Source organism: Galeopterus variegatus, unplaced genomic scaffold (assembly GCF_000696425.1).
Source record: "Galeopterus variegatus unplaced genomic scaffold, G_variegatus-3.0.2 Scaffold15235, whole genome shotgun sequence".
NCBI lineage: Eukaryota > Metazoa > Chordata > Mammalia > Dermoptera > Cynocephalidae > Galeopterus > Galeopterus variegatus.
In genome coordinates this window covers 1,746-20,763 of record NW_007741346.1, presented here as the reverse complement: position 1 = coordinate 20,763, position 19,018 = coordinate 1,746, and the positions used below count along the sequence as shown (strand labels likewise).

Below are 19,018 nucleotides of genomic sequence, written 5' to 3'. Positions count from 1 at the left end.
CCTCCATGCACCAACCCAGCTGCTCTCCACAGGTAACCCCTATGAGTAGTTTCTTATGCTTTTTTACTCCAGAAAATCTCCAAGTGCATGCATATTCAATGACATTCTCCTCTAAGAAAAGAGTGGGCAGAATCATGCTACATGTTGTTTGGAGCTTGCCCCATCCACTTGGCTTATCCTGGATATCTCCCCATTTATGCACACATAGATCTGCCCAAAGGAGGGGTCTTGCTGGAGCCCTGGGCTGTTTGGAATACTCACATTCACAGTGCAAATTGGGTAAACTGATGTTCAGACTGACATCGATTTTGCCCCCGCTGTCCTTGTCCGGGTCATCGACATAGAGCTCGTTCACACTGAGGGAGAGACAAGTACAGAAACTTTCACTGACCCGGGGGCACAGATCCCAGCTGCAGGGGACAGCCAAGGGCCACTTCACTTGGTGACCACTGCTCAGATGACCCAGACTCCCATCTGGGCGAAGCCTGCATATCCCATCTCGACAGCACCCTCCAAATGCCACCCTATCACTTAGAGGAAGGGCAGCTGCTCGGGGGGAGGTGGGTGGGGTGGTGGGAAGAACTCATCTTTCAGAGTCAGACAGATTCAAGTTCAAAGCCTGGCTCTGGCTCTTTTTATGTTCTCCTCTATGAACCTATCTGTTAACCAGGGACACCACCATCCTCTGCTAATGGGGTGGTTTGAATACTGGAATAAGAAATGGGGTCTTACTAGGGATCAGAGCCTGGCACCAACAGGCACATAGCACCTTATTGCCTCCTTTCTTGAGATCCCTCCCCATCCAGTTGGGAAATCAGGAATTCCCAGATGCTCCTCATCACAATGTCCTAGGGGAGGAACCAGTCCTGAGAACCGACTTGATAGCTGTATTAGTTTCCTGTGGCTGCTATAACAGATGATCACAAAGTTAATGGCTTAAAACAACACAAATTTATTATCTTATACTTTTGGAGGTCAGAAGTCTAAAATGGTCTGCAGGGTTGTGTTCCTTATGGAGGTCCCAGGGGAGAATCCGTTTTCTTGCCTTTTTAGCTTCTAGGAGATGCCTAGGCTCATGGCCTCCCTTAATCCATCTCCAGAACCAGCAGCGTTGCCTCTTTGCTCCCTGATCACCAGCCTCTCTCTTATAAGAACTCTGTACTTTCATCTGGCACACCAGGATAGCCCAGGATCATCTCCCCATCTCAAGATCTTTAATGCGATCATATCTGTAAAGTTCCTTTTACCATGTAAAGTAGCACAGTCACAGGTTTCAGGGACAGGGATGTAAACACCTTTGGGAGCTGGAGTTCATTATTCTGTTGACCACAGAATAATAGTTAGGGGGCAGGTGGCTCCACAGACAGCCACATCACCTTGCTGTCAGGGATAACAGCACAGAGTTGGATCTGTTCACAACACACATTTGTTCAACAAATATTCTTTGAGTACCCACTACCTGTCAGGTGCCAGAGACAGTCAAGAACCAGACAGATGTGGCATCTGCCTTCACTGAGCTTACAGACACTAGAACCAGACATTACTCACCTCCTAAATAAACATGTTGCCACCAACTACGATTAGTACTTTGATGGAAAGCTGCAGAGTGCCAGGAGAGGGACTGCAGGGTGACTGACTTTTGGGGAGAGCTGGCTGGGAAGACTTCTCTGAGATGTAAGTTGAGGTGCAGAGGATGAGGAGGCTCTATCCTGGCAGAGAGGGGAAGGGAAATCCTGACAGCATGTGCAAAGGCCTGGAAGTGGGGAGAGCATGGCTGGCTTGGGGAACTGAATGAAGGCTGCATGGCTGCAGCGTAAGAGCAAAGGAAGCCTGGCAGTCGGAGAGTGGGAGGGGCCAGCTCAGGAGGGACTAGAGGCTGAGCACAGCTGCGTGGTCAGGTTTGCACTTCAACAGGTTCCCTCTGGCCACAGTGCAGCAAGGAGACCAGATGGGAAGCTGCTGTAGTGGCCCAGGCAAAATATGATGGCCACCTGGCTGGGATGTGATAGGGATGGAGAGGAGGGAGGGATGCCAGATACAGTGAGTAGGCAGGACGGATAGGTGGGACATGGGGGTAGATCAAGGGAGGCACACAGGCAGACTGCCATGTTTCTTTCTAGACCACACGTCGGGCTGAGAGCCCCTGGAAGGAGCCGGACTGGCAGGGAGGGAGTGGTTCGGGACTCCAGAGGCGGTGCTGAGCTTGAGCTATCTTGGAGACAACCCTGAGGAGCTGCCAAGTGGATATCAGACAGCTGTGTCTGACACTCACTTCTGATTCCCAGATAACTCCCTTCAGGGACGGGGAACCAAATCTAAAGGCCTGGCCTAGTGGGGAATGCTTGAGGTGGCTGGGCTGTGGTTATGTTAATAATTTATTAGGCCTCTTGGGTCCTGTCCATAGGCTGTAAAATAAAGGAAGATTGCCCACTCTGAACAATCAGACCGTAGGAGAGCCTCGTAAATGGCCATGTCTTTGGGAAAGAACGAGCCGGGCCAGGTCAAGGGAATTTCGCTTTTTCAAAGTCCCCATCTTTGTGCCCTCAGCACCTAGTATGATATAGCTGGTGCGCAATTAAGGAACAGTGGGCTCAGAAAGGCAGTGGGGACTGTTTCCTTGTGGGGCCATAAGGATATTCCCAGCGACATGAGAGCAACAGAAGCAGCTCAGCCTTCAGACTGCTGGACCCCTAGCCCGTTCATTAAGCTGCGGGAGGCCTACTGGGGGGCGGCGGAGGGGGTACTACGTTCATTCACATCATCCCATCTGCTCCTATGAAATCTCCCAATCCCCATTTTAAAATCAGGAAACTGAGGCTCAGAGAGGGTGTATTCCATCCCCAAGGTCAAATAATAGGAAAGGGCTGGGCTCGAATCTCAACCCAGGTCTGCCTTACGCCCTAGGCTTTCCACAGCCTCCCCTCCCTCTCCTCAGCATCCAGCGTCAAGGGAGAAGATGAGGGGGACCCTCAGTGACCATAGGGTGTGGGGAGGGGACACATGGGCCTGTGCTTGGTGGGAGAGAAGTGAACAGGAGGTTAACCTAGAGGAGGATCGATTTCTCCTTAGCCTTCAGCACCCAATTTCTACCCCAGCCTCAACTCGCAACTCCGGAGGGTGGTTGAGTAATGAAATTGCTACGTGATTAACAAAATGGTCATGGAGGGAGAGCCTCCAACTTCCCTTCCCAGGTGAGTAAGACTCTTCCTTGGAGCTGTTCACCTTTCCCACCTGGCAAGGCTGGGCCTCTGCGCATCACTGAGGGATTGTGGGATGATGTCACCCCCTGGCAATCCTCTGGGGATGACCTCAGCCAAAAGCGAGGCGAATCCCAGGTGTGGCGCCAAGGTGAGCTCACCCGCAAGGCCCCAGGAAGCCTCTCCCAGGCATGGATGCTGCCTTCCTAACCAGAATAAGCAGAGGCCAGGCTCCCTGGGGCTGAAAGGCCACCCAGAACAAAGGGGCTGAGGCGCTGGCTGGAATGGAAAACACACCGGCCTGCAGCACACTGGGCCAGTCTGGTTATGTAAGGCCAGAACTGGTTGCTCCCAAGCTCCTTCCTGGAGGGCCCCAGGCTGTGGGATATACATGATTCAATCACCTGTGCTGCCTGATGAGGTCAGCATGGCCGCCTTCTGCGTCCAAGGCAAATGTTCCAGGGCTGCTGGCTTCCTGCCACCCATAGCCAACCGTCAGCAGGGGCCTGCCAAGGCTATCTGACTTTACTGGCTGAACCAATTTTAAAAGGCCAATGGGCTGCCAAAAATCAGCCCATCTGAAAGAAAAATAAATGCTTTTTGTGGATTCACTGCAGTTTGGGAACTCTTGTGGGTCTGACTCCCGCTGTTTGTAGCATGGGCAATGAGAAGACCCATGGGGCAGTGGCAGACAGATGTGGGTTCACCTCCTGGTTCTGCCACTTAGAAGCTGGGGGACCCGGAACAAGTCACGTCACTTCTCAGCCTCAGTTTCCTCCTATGTAAAACTGGAAAAGCTTTCAATGAAGTTAGAAGATAGGCAAAATGAATCTATGGCAATAGAAGTCAGAAGAGTGGTTACTGACTGGGAGGGGGCACAGGAAACCTTCTCGGCAATGGAAATGTGTTATGTCTTGACTGCGGTGACAGCTACACAGCGGTAGACACAAGGGAAAGTTCGGTGAGTCTCACCCTTAAGATTCATGAACTTCCATGTATGTAAGTTATCAATACCTCGCTAAAAAGAAGGAAAGAAAATAAAAGCCTGGCCGGTTAGCTCACTTGGGACAGCGTGGTGCTGGTAACACCAAGGTCACAAGTTTGGCTTCCCGTACTGGCCAACCACCCAAAAAAAAAGAAAATAGAAAATAAGGAAGGGAGGGGAGGAGGGAGAGAGGAAAGGAAAGAGGAAAATAAGGAGGACAGGTGGGTAGAGCAGGAGGACAGGTGGGTAGAGCAGCAGGACAGGTGGGTAGAGCAGGAGGACAGGTGGGTAGAGCAGCAGGACAGGTGGGTAGAGCAGGACAGGTGGGTAGAGCAGCAGGACAGGTGGGTAGAGCAGCAGGACAGGTGGGTAGAGCAGCAGGACAGGTGGGTAGAGCAGCAGGACAGGTGGGTAGAGCAGCAGGACAGGTGGGTAGAGCAGCAGGACAGGTGGGTAGAGCAGCAGGACAGGTGGGTAGAGCAGCAGGACAGGTGGGTAGAGCAGCAGGACAGGTGGGTAGAGCAGCAGGACAGGTGGGTAGAGCAGCAGGACAGGTGGGTAGAGCAGCAGGACAGGTGGGTAGAGCAGCAGGACAGGTGGGTAGAGCAGCAGGACAGGTGGGTAGAGCAGCAGGACAGGTGGGTAGAGCAGCAGGACAGGTGGGTAGAGCAGCAGGACAGGTGGGTAGAGCAGCAGGACAGGTGGGTAGAGCAGCAGGACAGGTGGGTAGAGCAGCAGGACAGGTGGGTAGAGCAGCAGGACAGGTGGGTAGAGCAGCAGGACAGGTGGGTAGAGCAGCAGGCCGTCCCAGGGCAGGAGAGAGTGTGTGTCACTCATCTCTTTCTCTTGAGGCTGCCCACAGGTCCTTCTTGGTCAAGAAAATACAGCATCCTGGGGGACGCCCGGCTGTCAGGGTCAAATCCTGGCTCTGCCACCCCCTGGCTGACTGACCTTGGGTAAGAGCTCTCACTGCCACCAACCTCAGTTTCCCCAGATGTGAAATAGGGACAATCATAGGATTGATGTCATGGGGTTACTGAAAAGATTAAATGAGAACAAGAGAAATGCTGAACACGGTCTCAGTAAATAGCGTTAAAGAAATGTCCACTGTTTTTATCATGATTATTAATATCAGTGTTTAATGAGTTGATAACAACAGGGACACTAACACAGCACCTCACAGAGTCGTGGTGAAGATTAAATGTGTTAGTGTGTGAATGGCACTTGCACAGCCACCCCCCACCCCTGCCTGGTATATTCTAAGGCTTTTGTAAAAGCTGGGAGTCATTTCGGTTCCAAGCACCCAGTTTGTGCCAGGGACTACGTTGGGGCTTTCACAGGTGGTGTCTATTTAATACTCACAGCAAGGTAACATGTAACAGGGGTTGCTGTTCTCTTTTCATGGATAACATCAGGCTCAGAGGAGGATAAATGACTGGCCAAGATCACGAACTCAGGAAGAGGCAGAGGCGCCATCTGAACCCAGAGTCACCGATCCCCGAGCTGTGCTGTTCCCATTGCATTACACTGTCTGGATGTGACAGGAACTGGGAAAAAACTGAGGGGTAAGTGGTCTCCAAGAAGACCTGTGAGGCAGGTGTCATTGTCCTTTTTGATAACCTTCAGGAGTGCCCCCCGTCCCCCATGGCCCAAGTGCCTGCAGGGCAGGGAGGCGCTCAGAGGTCCACTTGCTTTGTATCTACAAGCCTCCCTTGGTCACCTCCACCTGCCACGCCAGGATGGGTAGCAGCATGTGACTCCCCCACCAGGACAAGGGCTCCCTGAGCCTCAGCACAGAGGACATGCTCACAAACTTGTGCGGAATGAGTATGAATGGAGGAGGCAGTGCTCAGCTGGAGCTCTCAGGAGCCATGCACTGATCGCTGGTCCTGGCCGGGAAGTCGAGGGCTCAGTCAGGCCCAGCGTCGCCTTGTAGGGAGAGGGGAAGAAAGGAGCTGAGGAGGTATGGGTGGGGGAGTGTAGGTGGAATGCAGTGGAGGGCCTTGAAATTCTAGGCTGAGGCGTGAGTCCGATGACATCTACGGAAAACAATTTTATTTGCTTTTAGAAGAGCACTTGAATAGTTCAGATTCCTGCCTAAATTCGCTGACCTCCATGCTTAATAATTTGATCGAATGGAAACTTACACAGCAGTGAGGCTTGCAGCAAGGGCCTGGGGTGAGAGTGGGAGTGGAGGGATGTAGGTTATGCGACTGAGCACTCTGAGACCTTGAGTTTCAAATCCTGACTCTTCCAGGTGAAAATGAGTACATCTGTAACCTACCAGCAGGGTGTCCAAAAATGGTCCCTCCACAACCAGCTGCCCAGTTCTGCCCCACTCCCTACTCCAAAGCCATGGTCCCAGCACCTTCAGCCCCTCTGCCTAGCCCCACCACCCAGTTCCTCACAGGGGCCTTGGCCTCTGGGTCACTCTGCCCCAAACCCATCTTCACAAGAGGTGATCTTTCTGAGGCATAAACCCAATCTTGTCACTTCGTGCTCAGAAGCCCTCAAGCCTCCTGTGCTAAGAGCAAGGTCCTTAATGCTCCTTAATGAGACATCTGCGGCTCTCTACCCAGCCTTGGCCCACAGTCCAGTGTCAGAGGAGGTAATGTGGGCTCAGAGGGGGACATTTGGCTCCTCCTCTTTGGTTAAGCTGCTGGCTTCTCCACTCTGGGCCTGCTACGGGAAACATATGAGGACACGGTTCAAGACAACCTCCGAGCTCCTACTTCCTGGGGCTCCATCTGCCCACTTGGCCGTCTCAGCCCAGAAGTGTGCATCCAATTGCTCCATTCAACTGCCACGTGCCCAGGGCTCTGAAATGCTCTGGGCAGGGAAGGGTGGGGTGACACAGTGGGGGTGCCAAATCTGGGCTGTGGCGTCAGACAGAGTTTGACTCCAGCTCCACCACTTACTAACCTTGTGTGGTTTCGGCCTCCTGGTGCCTCAGTTTTCCCCTGGTATAAAGTGTGGCTAACAGTAGTAACTACCTCAAGGGATTTCGTGATGATAAAGTGAGATGATCTTTACAAAGTGCTAACCTAGGCGGCCAGCATGTGGTCACTCACAAGGAAAGTACCATAAGTTATATTATGCTTTAAATGATCAGTAGAGAGTTCCAGTTACTACATTTTATTATTACAAATCCCCATCGGGTTAATAATTATTAAAGGCAGACAGAGCCTAGGCAGTCAAAGGCTGGAGCATTCTGCAGCCACGTTCTCCAAGGAGCGGGCTTCTCCCCTGAACACAGGGTCTCAGAACACCCTGTGGGACATTTTCCCAAGAATAATTACCAGCCTGTCCAAAGCCCAGGTTGGAGCCCAACAGCTCAAACAAACATGCCTCCCTCCCCACCAGGCCAGGGCCAGAATAAGCGTCTTATGTCACTGATAACCGCAGGCTGGGGTTGGCGCGATGTTGATCCAACCAGTGGTGACCTCATTTCCTTGGGTTACAATCTCATGGGGGGAGGGAGTGCTGACCCACCGTGATCACAAACCACCAGAGAGGGCCAGCCACCCCGGAAAAGAGAAAATTGTGACCATCAATTCTTCCCAATCCTGCAGGGCTTCCCAGGAGTCAGAGAAGCTTTTGATAAATGGAAGACCCGAAAGGGGCAATCCTTTTTCCTCCTGATTGTTAGTTAAGTCCTCAGGGTTCATCCTTGTGACTCTGGACTCCTGCACCATGGAGACAAGGGGGCATTCAGGTCACTGCATCTCCAAGGCTCTGGCTCTCGGCTGAGGACAGGTCTCTCTTCTTACTCCTGCCTCCCTCCCTCTCCCCAGCCACTGACACTGCAGTTGGAGAAATATTTAGCACAGAGCCAGAAGCAAGGCAAACACTCAATTAATGGTCCCTAGCACTTTTATCCCTCCCCTCACCCCCTCCTCTTTCTTCCTCTTCAGGGACTTCAGGTGGTATCGGAGTGTCTGGGTGCTCCCAGGAGCATGGAAGAGGCAGTCCTAGAGAAGAAGTGAGGAGCAGTAGGAACACACTGTGCTCTTCAGAAGGAAGCCAGCCTTGCCCTTGGTAAATGGCATGAGTTGTCCGGCCCTGCTGAGTGGCCCTTCCCCAGCACTGGCAGGCACACAGCAGGTGCAGCCCCACCTGCTCCAGTCTGCAGCTCTGACGTCAGAACTGACTCGTCTGCAGCCCATCGCCTCTGTGCCCTTCCTCGCTGGGGGCTGAGCTGACTTATGCCACCCTCATGTTGTCAGCAGGAGCAAGAGAGGCCCGTTTTTATCTCCAGGAAGTGGGGATGGAGGGGACAAGGAAATTAACATTCACTGAGCACTTATTATATGCCAGGTACAGAGCAGACTTAATACCTTTTTAGAGTTAGGTGGGGAATACATAGGAAATGAATAAATATATGAAGAAATATGGAACTATTGATATTAAAGTATATCAGGTACTCTATTAAGTACCTTTCAGCTAAATAATCTTGTTTAACCCTCACAAAATGTCACGCACCTGCAGAACCCTGTCATCTCCTACCCTGCCTTTGTTTTTTCTTCACAGCACTGCTCGTCACTAACTGGTAAGAGTCTAATTGTTTGCTTGCTGACTGTCTGTGTCCAGCGCCAGCATTTTAAGCTCCTCTGAGAGCAGAACCACACAGCAGTGAATAAGTGCACCTGCCCTGTGCTCCTGGAGCTCACAGTCAGGGAGTGAGCTCCATGGTTATACAGCAGCGTACAGGGCCTGGCCTGTCTTGGTTCTACCTACACCATGTCCCCTCCTCCATCTGCTCACTTTGCTCCAGCCATACCAGCTTCTTCCTGTTCTTCACATACCCCATGTAATTCCTGCCCCAGGACCTTTGCACATGCTGGTGCTCCTGCCCACAATAGATGAAGCCACCTTGCTGACACCTGGTCCTTTCTGCTGTCACATGTGTACCCCTCTCACCTTGCTCAGAACATGACGAGTCTGTACAGCAGTTCCCCTCCCAGATAGTGGTCTGTACCCTGGAGATGCCAGCGGGTGCCTGGCATATAATTGGTATTTCATAATGCTGGCAAGTCTCAATCTCTTACTGCTCTCCTTGCTTCCATTTCCAATTCATGATGAGGTGATCTCTGAGATGTCCAGTGGCCCAAATGTGCACAGGAGGAAGATCCTTGAAATCGACAAGGTCACCCCACATTTGGGGATTGGGGAGAACAAAACCCCTTCTTTGATCCTTGCATGACCAGTGGGTCATGTCTTGGGAAGCAGACAAAGCCTCTTCCATATCTGGAAGGGAGCTTTGACTCTGGTCTACCCTCCCTCATTTGGCCAGCAGTACTGAGACCCAGAGAGGTTCAATAACTTGCCCAGGGTCACACAGCAAAGTAGTAAACAGGCAAAGACCTGATCCTATGTCTCCTGATACCTTGTCCAGTGCTCTTCCTACCACTCTATGAGGCCCCCTAGGCTTTGGTGCCATCAAGGTTAAAAACAGGATCAGAATGACAGGGAAGGTGGGAAGTGGGAAGCTATATCCAGAAACAGTTAAGGGGAGGCAAGACCAGTGCTCCCATCTTACCAGGCCATTCAGTGTTCAGGACAAGCACTCACATGGGCTCAGAAGGCAGACAGGCCTTGGAGCTACCATCACCCTTGACTGTGGGCAAGTCCCTTCACTTTTGTGAGCCTCAGTTTCCTCTTCTGTAAAAGGAGAGAGTTACATCCTGGGGTGGTTTCAGGATTAGAGATGATAATGCTTGTATAACAACAAGAACCATCTTGGGCTAAGCAGCTATATTTTTAGCTTCCTATTGTCCTGTGGCTCTGAGGGAGGCAAAGGAAACCAAGAAATTCCATGAGTTGAAAAATAAAATTCCAGTGTTGAACAGGGAGTGGGTGGCCAGGGCCTAGCTCTAGGATGACTTTTTGGGTTGCAAACACAGAAATGAAGATGCTCTGAAGCCTCAAGCCAGTGCCAGAGGCAGGAAGCTCCTGGGTCTAATTCCATCTCTGAGGGGTATCCGATGAGGTTGCGACTGAATAATTCCAATGGCATTCTGTGTTACACACTCCCCAGAGTGTTTACTAGGTTATCTGGACGACGATAATTCTAGGAATCAGGGATGGATTAACTCTGTGTCAGTCGCTGACAGGAAGCCCACGCTGATGCCTTACTGAGTGTGGGCCTGGGAAATGAGAACGCATCTAGTGGAGGGGGCCGGGCTCTGCTGTCGGCCACTTCGCCCCCCTCTGCTAGGAAGCTGCACATCCATTCCTCTGAACTCTTCTGCTCTCACATCAAATGACCCTGAGATGATTCAGAGGGAAAAAAGCCCACTGGCCAAACAAAGGGATGGCACAGATGAGCAGATGATTTCTGTTCATCTGTGAAGTCAGGAGGCTCCCCTTCCCCCCACTGAACTGAACCTAAATGTTCTCTTTAGCTTTATCAAAGCAACACTTCCCTTTGCTCTAACTTTAAAACCTTTTTAAGAAGCAGGGAGGCAACCGATGCCACAGGCTTGGAAGAAGAAGTTGAAAGGTTTGGAGACCTCTCTCCTTTTTAACACCCCTCCCTCTTCTTGTCTGGGGTCCCAGAGGGCCCTGAAAGGCCCCATCAGGGAAGCGTGACTTACACTTCTGTCGTTATGAATCCGGTGAGCTCCGAGAGGAAGAGGAAGAGGATGAAGAGGCAGCAGCAGATAGAGACTGGAAGAAACAACACAGAGGTCCAAGCAGTTAAGGGTGGTGGGCGCTGATGCAGGGAGGCCACCCCACCCACCTCCTCCGCCCTTGGAGAAAAGAGGCCCCAGAAGCAGGGTGGGAGTAGGGGTTCCTAAAGTCCCTTCTTACTCATGGCCTTAATAAGAAGCAGCTTCACCCCCAGAAGGCAGGCTGCCTTTGGTACTGATCTGACCCTCGGGTCTGGATCAACCTCCCCCCACAGGCAATCCTTCTGGGGGCCAGCCCTGCTTTCTTCCACAAGAGCTCTTTGATGCAGAGTTCAGCCAAAAACAGAGGTTGCAAGTTGGTGGCCAACAAATGTGTTCTGGTTGGCTTGAGTGATATATGAGGATACTTCAAAAAGTTCGCGGAAAGATTCTTATCTTTTAATGGTATTTTTCCATGAACTTTTTGATGTACCTACATATTTTTTTAAAATTTCGAGTCCACATTGAATCAGGAGATTTTTACATGAAAGTCCAGATTTCTGGTTTCTCCAGAACACTGAGCCCTTGTTCCCACATGGCATCTGAGTCCACCAGCTTGCCACAAGCCCCATCACTCCCTCCTGCCTCCCTGATGCCCAGGCTGAGGCAGAGTGTCTGATGCCATTTATCTCCATCCTCTGTGGTGCCATCAACCCTGTGCTCACATCTCTCTCAGAAGTAGGAAAATGAAGATACCAAGAGCTGTGCTTCAAGAGAAGAGACAATTCTTTACAGAAGTGAAGAATGGTTCAATGCGTTTGAAATGCAGAGTGTAGACCAGAGTTCTGGAGTCAGCCCACGTCACTCATCTTTATCTCACCTGCCTTACCCATGAAGACATTGGAGTTTGCAGCCCTTGAAGTCATTACTTGGGGCAGGACATAACAAGTGCCCCAGAGTCTGGCCCTCCTCAGCTCACCAGCCCCATCTATGACACTCCCCACAACGTCCAACCACCCAGCCACACCGAGCTGCTTGCTGTTCCCGAAATGCATGTATTATCTCTGTTCCTATGCCTGGAATGATCTTCCGCATCTCCCCTATTCTTCCATGGTTATCCTCTCTGCTGGGTGAACTTCTACTCATTCTCCCAGGCTGAGGACCAACTCAAATGTCCCTGCTGGTGGGAAGCTTCCTCCATCATCCGAGGTGGAGCTGGTCACTCTCCTCTGTGCTCCCTGTCTCTATTTGAACACTTTCTACATTTTATTGGTTACCTGTGGCTGTTTCTTCCACTAGACTGATATCCCAGAAGGCAAAAACTCCATAGTTCCAGTGCCTGGCCTGGGGCTGGGGACACAGAAGGCACTAACAGGTATTGCATGAGTCAGAGAATCAGTCCCCAAAGTACAAAAGGAGGGCAGAACATGCCTCACCTGGGCTTATAACAGAGGAGTGTAGTGGGCAGGGGCTCACGCTCTGGGGTCACACTGTAGCCCCACGACTCTACTGAACCTGCGGTGTGTCCCTGGGTAAGTTTCTTAATGTCTCTGTGCCTCAGTTTCCTCATCTGTAAAATGGCAAAAGTCATAGTACCCGCCTCATAGGGCTCCTCCGAGGATTTAAATAACATGGAGATTGGGCTTGAAACAGTGCCTGGCAGGTAATAATCACTTGAATATTAGCTCATTAGTAGGACTTTAATCAGGGAGATGTTGGGAGTGTTTGGTGATTTGACAAGGTGGTTGGCCCTTAGTTTCCCGAAAAGAAAGAAAAAAATTCCTAGTCCCACTTGCTAATTCTGCTACATTCTCAGCAGCTTGCACCTGAACTGGCAGAGCCATCATCAAGGACGCTAAAGCCAGTTATTTATATCATTTTTATTAGTCTATCTACCTACCTATTTAAAATAGCAGCCAAAAATCCGTCGATCTACCCATCCATCCATCCATTGATCCATCCATCCATCGATCTCAAATATTTGTTGGGCACCTACTACACGCCCTGTCATGAGGACATTAACAGACATCTTGTCATTTCACACTCCCACCAACTCTGACGGGGCATGATCCCATGTTAAGGGTGTAGATATGGAGGCTCAGCTTGACGAAGAGACTGACCCAGGGCTACCCTGTATGGGGCAGGGGAGACAGGACTGGAACCCATGTGTTCTAGAACCAATGCCCTGAGAAAAGGAATCCCAAGAACTCAGGCTCCAAGTGAAGGGAGGGATGTCCCCAGACTGCCCGCTGAGTCTCTAAAACCACACCGAGACGATGCTGAAACTACTCCCAATTTCTTCCAAACTTTAAAAAAGTTGTATAGGAGTGGTGTTTAAGGGTTTCACTTTTTTTAAAAAGTAGGTAATACATGCATATTATAAGGAAAAAAAAGCTAGCTGCATAAAAAGGTATAATCTGTGAGTCTCTTTCTCCTGTCCACAATCCACCCTTCCCTGTTACAGTCTTATGTGTCCTTCCACAGACATAAAAGCACAGATCTATATACAAATTCCTTTCTCTTCTAAGCAAACAGCAGCATAATGAACACATCCTTTTCAACTGGGCTTTGCTCACTCAGCAATCTATGTCTAAATAGGCTCCACATCAGTTTATACAGTGACAATGGTTTGTGTGTGTGTGTGTATGTGTGTGTGTTTTACAGCTTAGAAATTAATTTCAAATATCTTCTCCAGCTGCTGAACAAATCCATTGGAGAAGATCAATTACCAATACACATTTCCTGGTTCCTGTTCTTCCCTTCTCACCTACAAACTGGTAATTATATCTCCTGAAAAAGAATCTCACCAAGCAGTCAAAACATCCTCCATCTGGAATCTTGCACTTTTTCTGACCAGCATCACATAGGACCCACATTTCAGAATCATGTGTGCTACTCCCCAAATCCTACCCCCAAGCCCTAACAACCCACTGGATGCTGTAATGATGCACAGGCACAAAATAGGGATTGTTTTTGAAGGTCAGTGCTGACTCAGATGGACCAGTTCTTCTAGCTGCCTTCCTTGCCCCATGCCTGTGGACATGCCACTAAGTTCTAACTTAATCCAGAGCAGAGGTGGGAGGATGGGGATGGGAAGAAGGCCTCTTTCTGAAACCTGTGTGCTTTTTCAAGTCTTGGACCAAAGCCTGCTCAACTCAGCAGGTGGACATGATAAGCACTGTGTCTGCTCAGCCAAGACCCAAGAGGTCCAAAGGCCCTGATCACACATGCTCTGTTGTGTCTGTTCCCTCTCCCCTGGCCCCAGACTGGGAGGACAGAGATGAAGTCACAGCACTACTGTAGCATGGCTCAGAGAAGGTACAGAATAAATATTTATTGAATGAATGAATGAATGAAAAACATGAAGGCAGATAAGAAGTATTTCAACCAGAAGGGCCTTCTGATAGTGAAGGCTTGAGGAAGGTTTTTCAATCCATGTTTGGGTGAGACTCTAAGGCTCTCTGACTCCAGACTGCTTCTGAAACTGACTCAGGCACTGGAGAGTAGGAATGTGACCCCCTGAGAATGCTTGCTAGTAGGAAATCTGGTGAAGCCAGCAAACAGGGCACTAGATCCAAGATTCTGAGAAGTCTAGGAATTTGTCTAAGGTCATACATCCATGTAAGCGGAGGAGGCAAAATTCAAACCCTGATCTGTGAGTCTCCCGTGCCCTTGCTCTTTCCATAGTTATTAATAGTGCCCATCACAACATAATGAAATGTTGTGTGTCTGCGTCTACCTGCCCTGCTCAGCTGTATGCTCAAGAACAAAGACGGAAGCCCTTTTATCAATGTGGTCCTAGCACTTGGGGGGCTGGCCCCAGGACCTGGTTCATAAATATTTGTTCATTAAATGGTAGCTAAGGGCTGGCTTTCTATGCCTCACGCCTTTCCTCTCATGTAAGGAAATTCACTGTCTGGCACGCTGTGGTTGGGACTGCATATCAAACCTTGTCTCTGGAGGGCCATTTGGCAGGACCTTCTACATTTTAGAATGCACATACCCTCTGACCCAGTAATTCCTCCTCTAGAGAAGTTACCTTACAGAAATAACCATACAAGGACATAAAAAGATATGGACAAGGGTGTCTGTAACAGCAACGAACCAGAATTGGGAATGCCCCCTTTTAGGGCTGGTTACATAAACCATAGGTCAGCCAGAGAATGAATATGTCATAGCTGGCAGGAAGAATGTGGTAGCCATTTATGTGCTGGTAGGAAAGGTGTCCAGGATATATCAATTGAAAAAAAGGGGGAGAAGAACAGTATGTACAGAAGGCGCCCTTTTGCGTTTAAAATAATGGTATAGGAACATCAAAGCCTGAATATGTTTCAAAACATTCTAGAAGGATACACACTTGATTGTTAACAAACTAGACAAGGGAGAGATGGTAGAGACTGAGGAAAGAGGTGTGAGCTGCTGGTTGGTTGTGGGAATGGGGCAAGAAGCTTCATTTGAATTTTTGGCCAGTTCCTGGGTCTTCCCTTAGTTTTTCAAGGCCTTTCCACTTGTGAAGAGTACTGGTCATGTACCCTGTAGCCTGTCCCCCAATTTGGGATTGTGATGTTTTCTCATAATTAGACTGGGTTGTTGTTTTGGGGGGTGATCCCACAGAGGCGAGGTGCCTCCACACAGCACATCAGAGGTACACAACTTCCATGTGACTTACTGCTGGGGACGCCAGCCTTCATCACTTGGTTTAGGTTGTGTCTCCAGGTTTTCCCATAGCAAAGTTACTGTTTTTCCTTTCTATTCTCTATTCTCCAGAAGCAAGTTACTAAGTCCAGCCCATACTCAAGGAGGGAGAGTTAAATGCTACCTCCTGGATGGGAGAGTATCTACATGTATTATTTGGAATTCTTTTGTAAAGAAAGATTTGTCTCTTCTCCCCCATTAATTGATATCAGTCTGGACTCAGGGACCTTTTTCTTAATTCTTTGGGTTCTCAACCAGTAACATCATTACTTCTTTTGTTACTCAAATTGCCCCAGCTCTGGTCTTTGGGTTCTTCCTTCAAGTTGGCTCCCGGGTTCTACTGACACAGGTGCTCGGGGCTCATTTTGTGGTTTCCCTGCCTACCCCTGGAATCATCCATTTTTCTAAATAGCCCTGGTTCCTTTTATTGAAGAATGGGTTTGAGATTGTGATTTTTATTTTTATTTTTTGATAAAGTAAATTTTATTAATCTTTTTCTTTATGATTATTGCATTTTGCATATTGTTTTAGGCAGATTTTGTACTCTCAATGTCATAAACATGGTCTCACTGTAATTCTGGGAAATGCAAAAAAATTTTTTTTTAATTTTATCAATATACATTGTAGTTGATTTTCGTGTCCCTTTACTGATTCCTCCCTTCCCTCTCCTGCTCCCCGCTCCACCCATCAACATCATATCTGTTCACTTGTCTTAACAAGTTCAAGGAATTGTGATTGTTGTGGCTTCTTCTCTGCCTCCCCCCGTTTGTTTGTGCATTTATTTATTTATTTTTAGCTCCCACAAATAAGTGAGAACATGTGGTATTTCTCTTTCTGTGCCTGACCCACTTCACTTAATATAACTTTTTCTAAGTCCATCCACATTGCTGTGAATGGTAGTATTTCATTTTTTTTTTTATAGCAGAGTAGAATTCCATTGGGTAGATATACCACAGTTTCTGTATCCACTCATCTTATAGTGGACATTTGGGCTGGTTCCAACTCTTGGCTATTGTAAATAGTGCTGCAATAAACATTGGAGTACAAGTATCCCTTCAATATCATGATTTCCATTCCTCTGGGTATATTCCCTGCAGTGAAAAAGCTGGGTCATATGGTAGATCTATCTGTAATTGTCTGAGGAAACTCCAAGCCATTTTCCATAAAGGCTGCACCATTTTGCAGTCCCACCAACAGTATAGAGGGTTCCTTTTTCTCCACAACCTCGCCAGCATTTATGATTCTGTCTTTTGGACATTAGTAATCCTAACTGGAGTGAGATGGTATCTCAAGAGATTGTGATTTTTAAAAAAATGGGTAAAAACATGCTTAAGTGAAACTCAAATCGTTTCAAAGTTATGAAGAAAAATGCAAATCTCCCTGCCACCCCTGAGCCCCAGTTTACTCCCCCAGAGGCAGCTGCTATTGATAATTTCTTGTGTATCCTTCCAGAAACAGATGATGCCTGTATCTTGCAGGGTTACGGTAAGGACAGAGATGAAATGAGAAAATACATGACGGGCTGGCAAGATGCTCCCCATTTCCTCCCTCCCTCCTGTTTTTCTATCCTCCCTGACCTAGAAGTTCTGCACAGAGAGAAGACGCAGGTGCCGGGGGTGGGGGAAAGAAGGGGTCGGGAGAGGTCAGTACTCACTAATGGCTCCGGTATACGTTGGCTGCGTAAGGTCCTTGGGCACCTTCCTGTAGATGTCAAACCTGCAAGCGGAGAGCAAATGGAATAGGGGTGAGTTAGACACAAAGAGTGGGTCTCAAGGCAGCTGGCCGGTGTCCCATGTGGTCAGCAAGCCATGGTTGTTCCCAGAACTAGCTCTTTCCACTCTTTCGGGACACATCCTCCAACAGGCCTCTGACAGAAACCCTGACCCCAACCCCATCTTCTGATCACCTCCCCTTGTCATATTTTCTTCATAACACTTATCACCAGAGTTGTTACAAATGACCTTGCCCAGTCATTTGTTTACATGTGTTTTCACTTCTTGGTGGGTCTTTTCCCATAATCAGAATGTAACCTCTTGTGTGGGTAGGGACCTTGTCAGTTTTGCCCCCAGACATGTCCCCAAACCCCTAGCATGGGCCTGGCACATAGCAGGCAGTTGATAAATAATTTCAGAATTATTAACACCTGAGTCGGGTTCCTCTGACATGAGAGGAAATAGGGAATTGCAGTCTTTCTTGAGTTCTATGGCGGCGCTGCATTCTTGCTCCCTGTGACCTCTGTGTCCCCTCTTCCCGTCCCTGCCTCCACCTCCTCTTCCTGTTTCCACTCCCTCCTGCAGCCCCCACCAGCTCCTGCTGGCTGCTTCTTGGAGATTCTTAACTCTAAGGCATAAGGCTAACATAAGATCTGGCATCAGCTGGAGGTGGCTCTGGCTCTGTCTAATGTGGTTTTTCTCCCCAGAAGCAGACAGGTGCACTTTTTTCTTATGGATCCCATCAGAGCACAGGGAAGTCATGGGGTGTGCTGGAAGAATTCAGGGTTTTGGTATCACAGACACAGGTTTAATTCTGGCCCTGCTTTACAACCATCTATTTAAGAGTTAAGACCCTGGAATCAGACTGGCCCAGTTCAAATCTCAGCTGGTCCCCTTCCTCGCTGTATGACCTTAGACAAATGACTGCACCTCTCTGAACATCAGCTTCCTCATCTGTAAAAATGGAGCTATGATGACTAGACCCTGTAAGGTTACTGAGAAGGGTGAGGGAAATAAATGCCTAAAGAAGTCGATGCAGAGAGTTGGCAGCAGAGGTTCCGAGCCACCGCTTGGGTTCCTCCTCTCCACTTGAACCTAAGCAGCACACAGTTCTCACACAGCAGTTTCATCAGCAAAGCCCTCAGTCCACACAACATTCCCAGGATCTTGGTTAGAACCTGATGTGGCTGCTCTGGCCCTCAGGGGTGACAGGCCAGAATGTGGTTTCTCTTTGGTGACTGGGAAACAAAGTGTGTCCTGCTAAGTTCAGTGCAACGACGTGGAAATCTTGCGCAAGGATGACACTTGCGTCTGTGTGTGCTCACCCTAATTACACATGAAACATGCTCAGTTTAAGACCTCAGGGGAGAAAAAATTCCTGTGGGCCACCAAATTAAAAGGTATCACTTTCTCTGCTGCCTGCTCACCTATCAGCACAGGCTTGGGTCCCTAAGGGCACTAGAAACTGGGGCTGGGGTGTGGTCAGGATGGAGGGGGTCCATGCAACTCAACTATCCATACCTTCTCACCCCTCTTATTCTAAAAAGAGCATATGCCATGGAATCAGACTGCCTGGGCTCAACTGTGACTCCACCACTGTGCGACCTTGGGTCTGTCACTTAGCCCCTCTGTGCCTCAGTTCCTTTGTCTGTAAAATGGGGGCAACAACAGTAACCATTTCACAGCACAGTGGTGAGGGTCAAATGACGAGTGCATACAGAGCACTTAGAACTATGCCTGGCCCCCAGGAAGTGCTGTGTGAGTATTTGCTCCAACTGCTATCAATGCTCATTTGACTAACATACAGGAAGCACCTAC

The 19,018-nt window shown here is 49.2% G+C and overlaps 1 long non-coding RNA gene across 1 annotated transcript; it reads right to left on the bottom strand.

The window, feature by feature from the left end:
* Positions 1 to 267: 267 nt before the first annotated feature.
* LOC103582199 lies at positions 268 to 17,206 on the bottom strand. The gene is made up of 3 exons (XR_549733.1): positions 17,143 to 17,206; positions 10,779 to 10,851; positions 268 to 356 (listed from the first exon to the last, which is right to left on the bottom strand). It is a non-coding gene; the product is annotated as an uncharacterized LOC103582199 (long non-coding RNA).
* Positions 17,207 to 19,018: the final 1,812 nt, after the last annotated feature.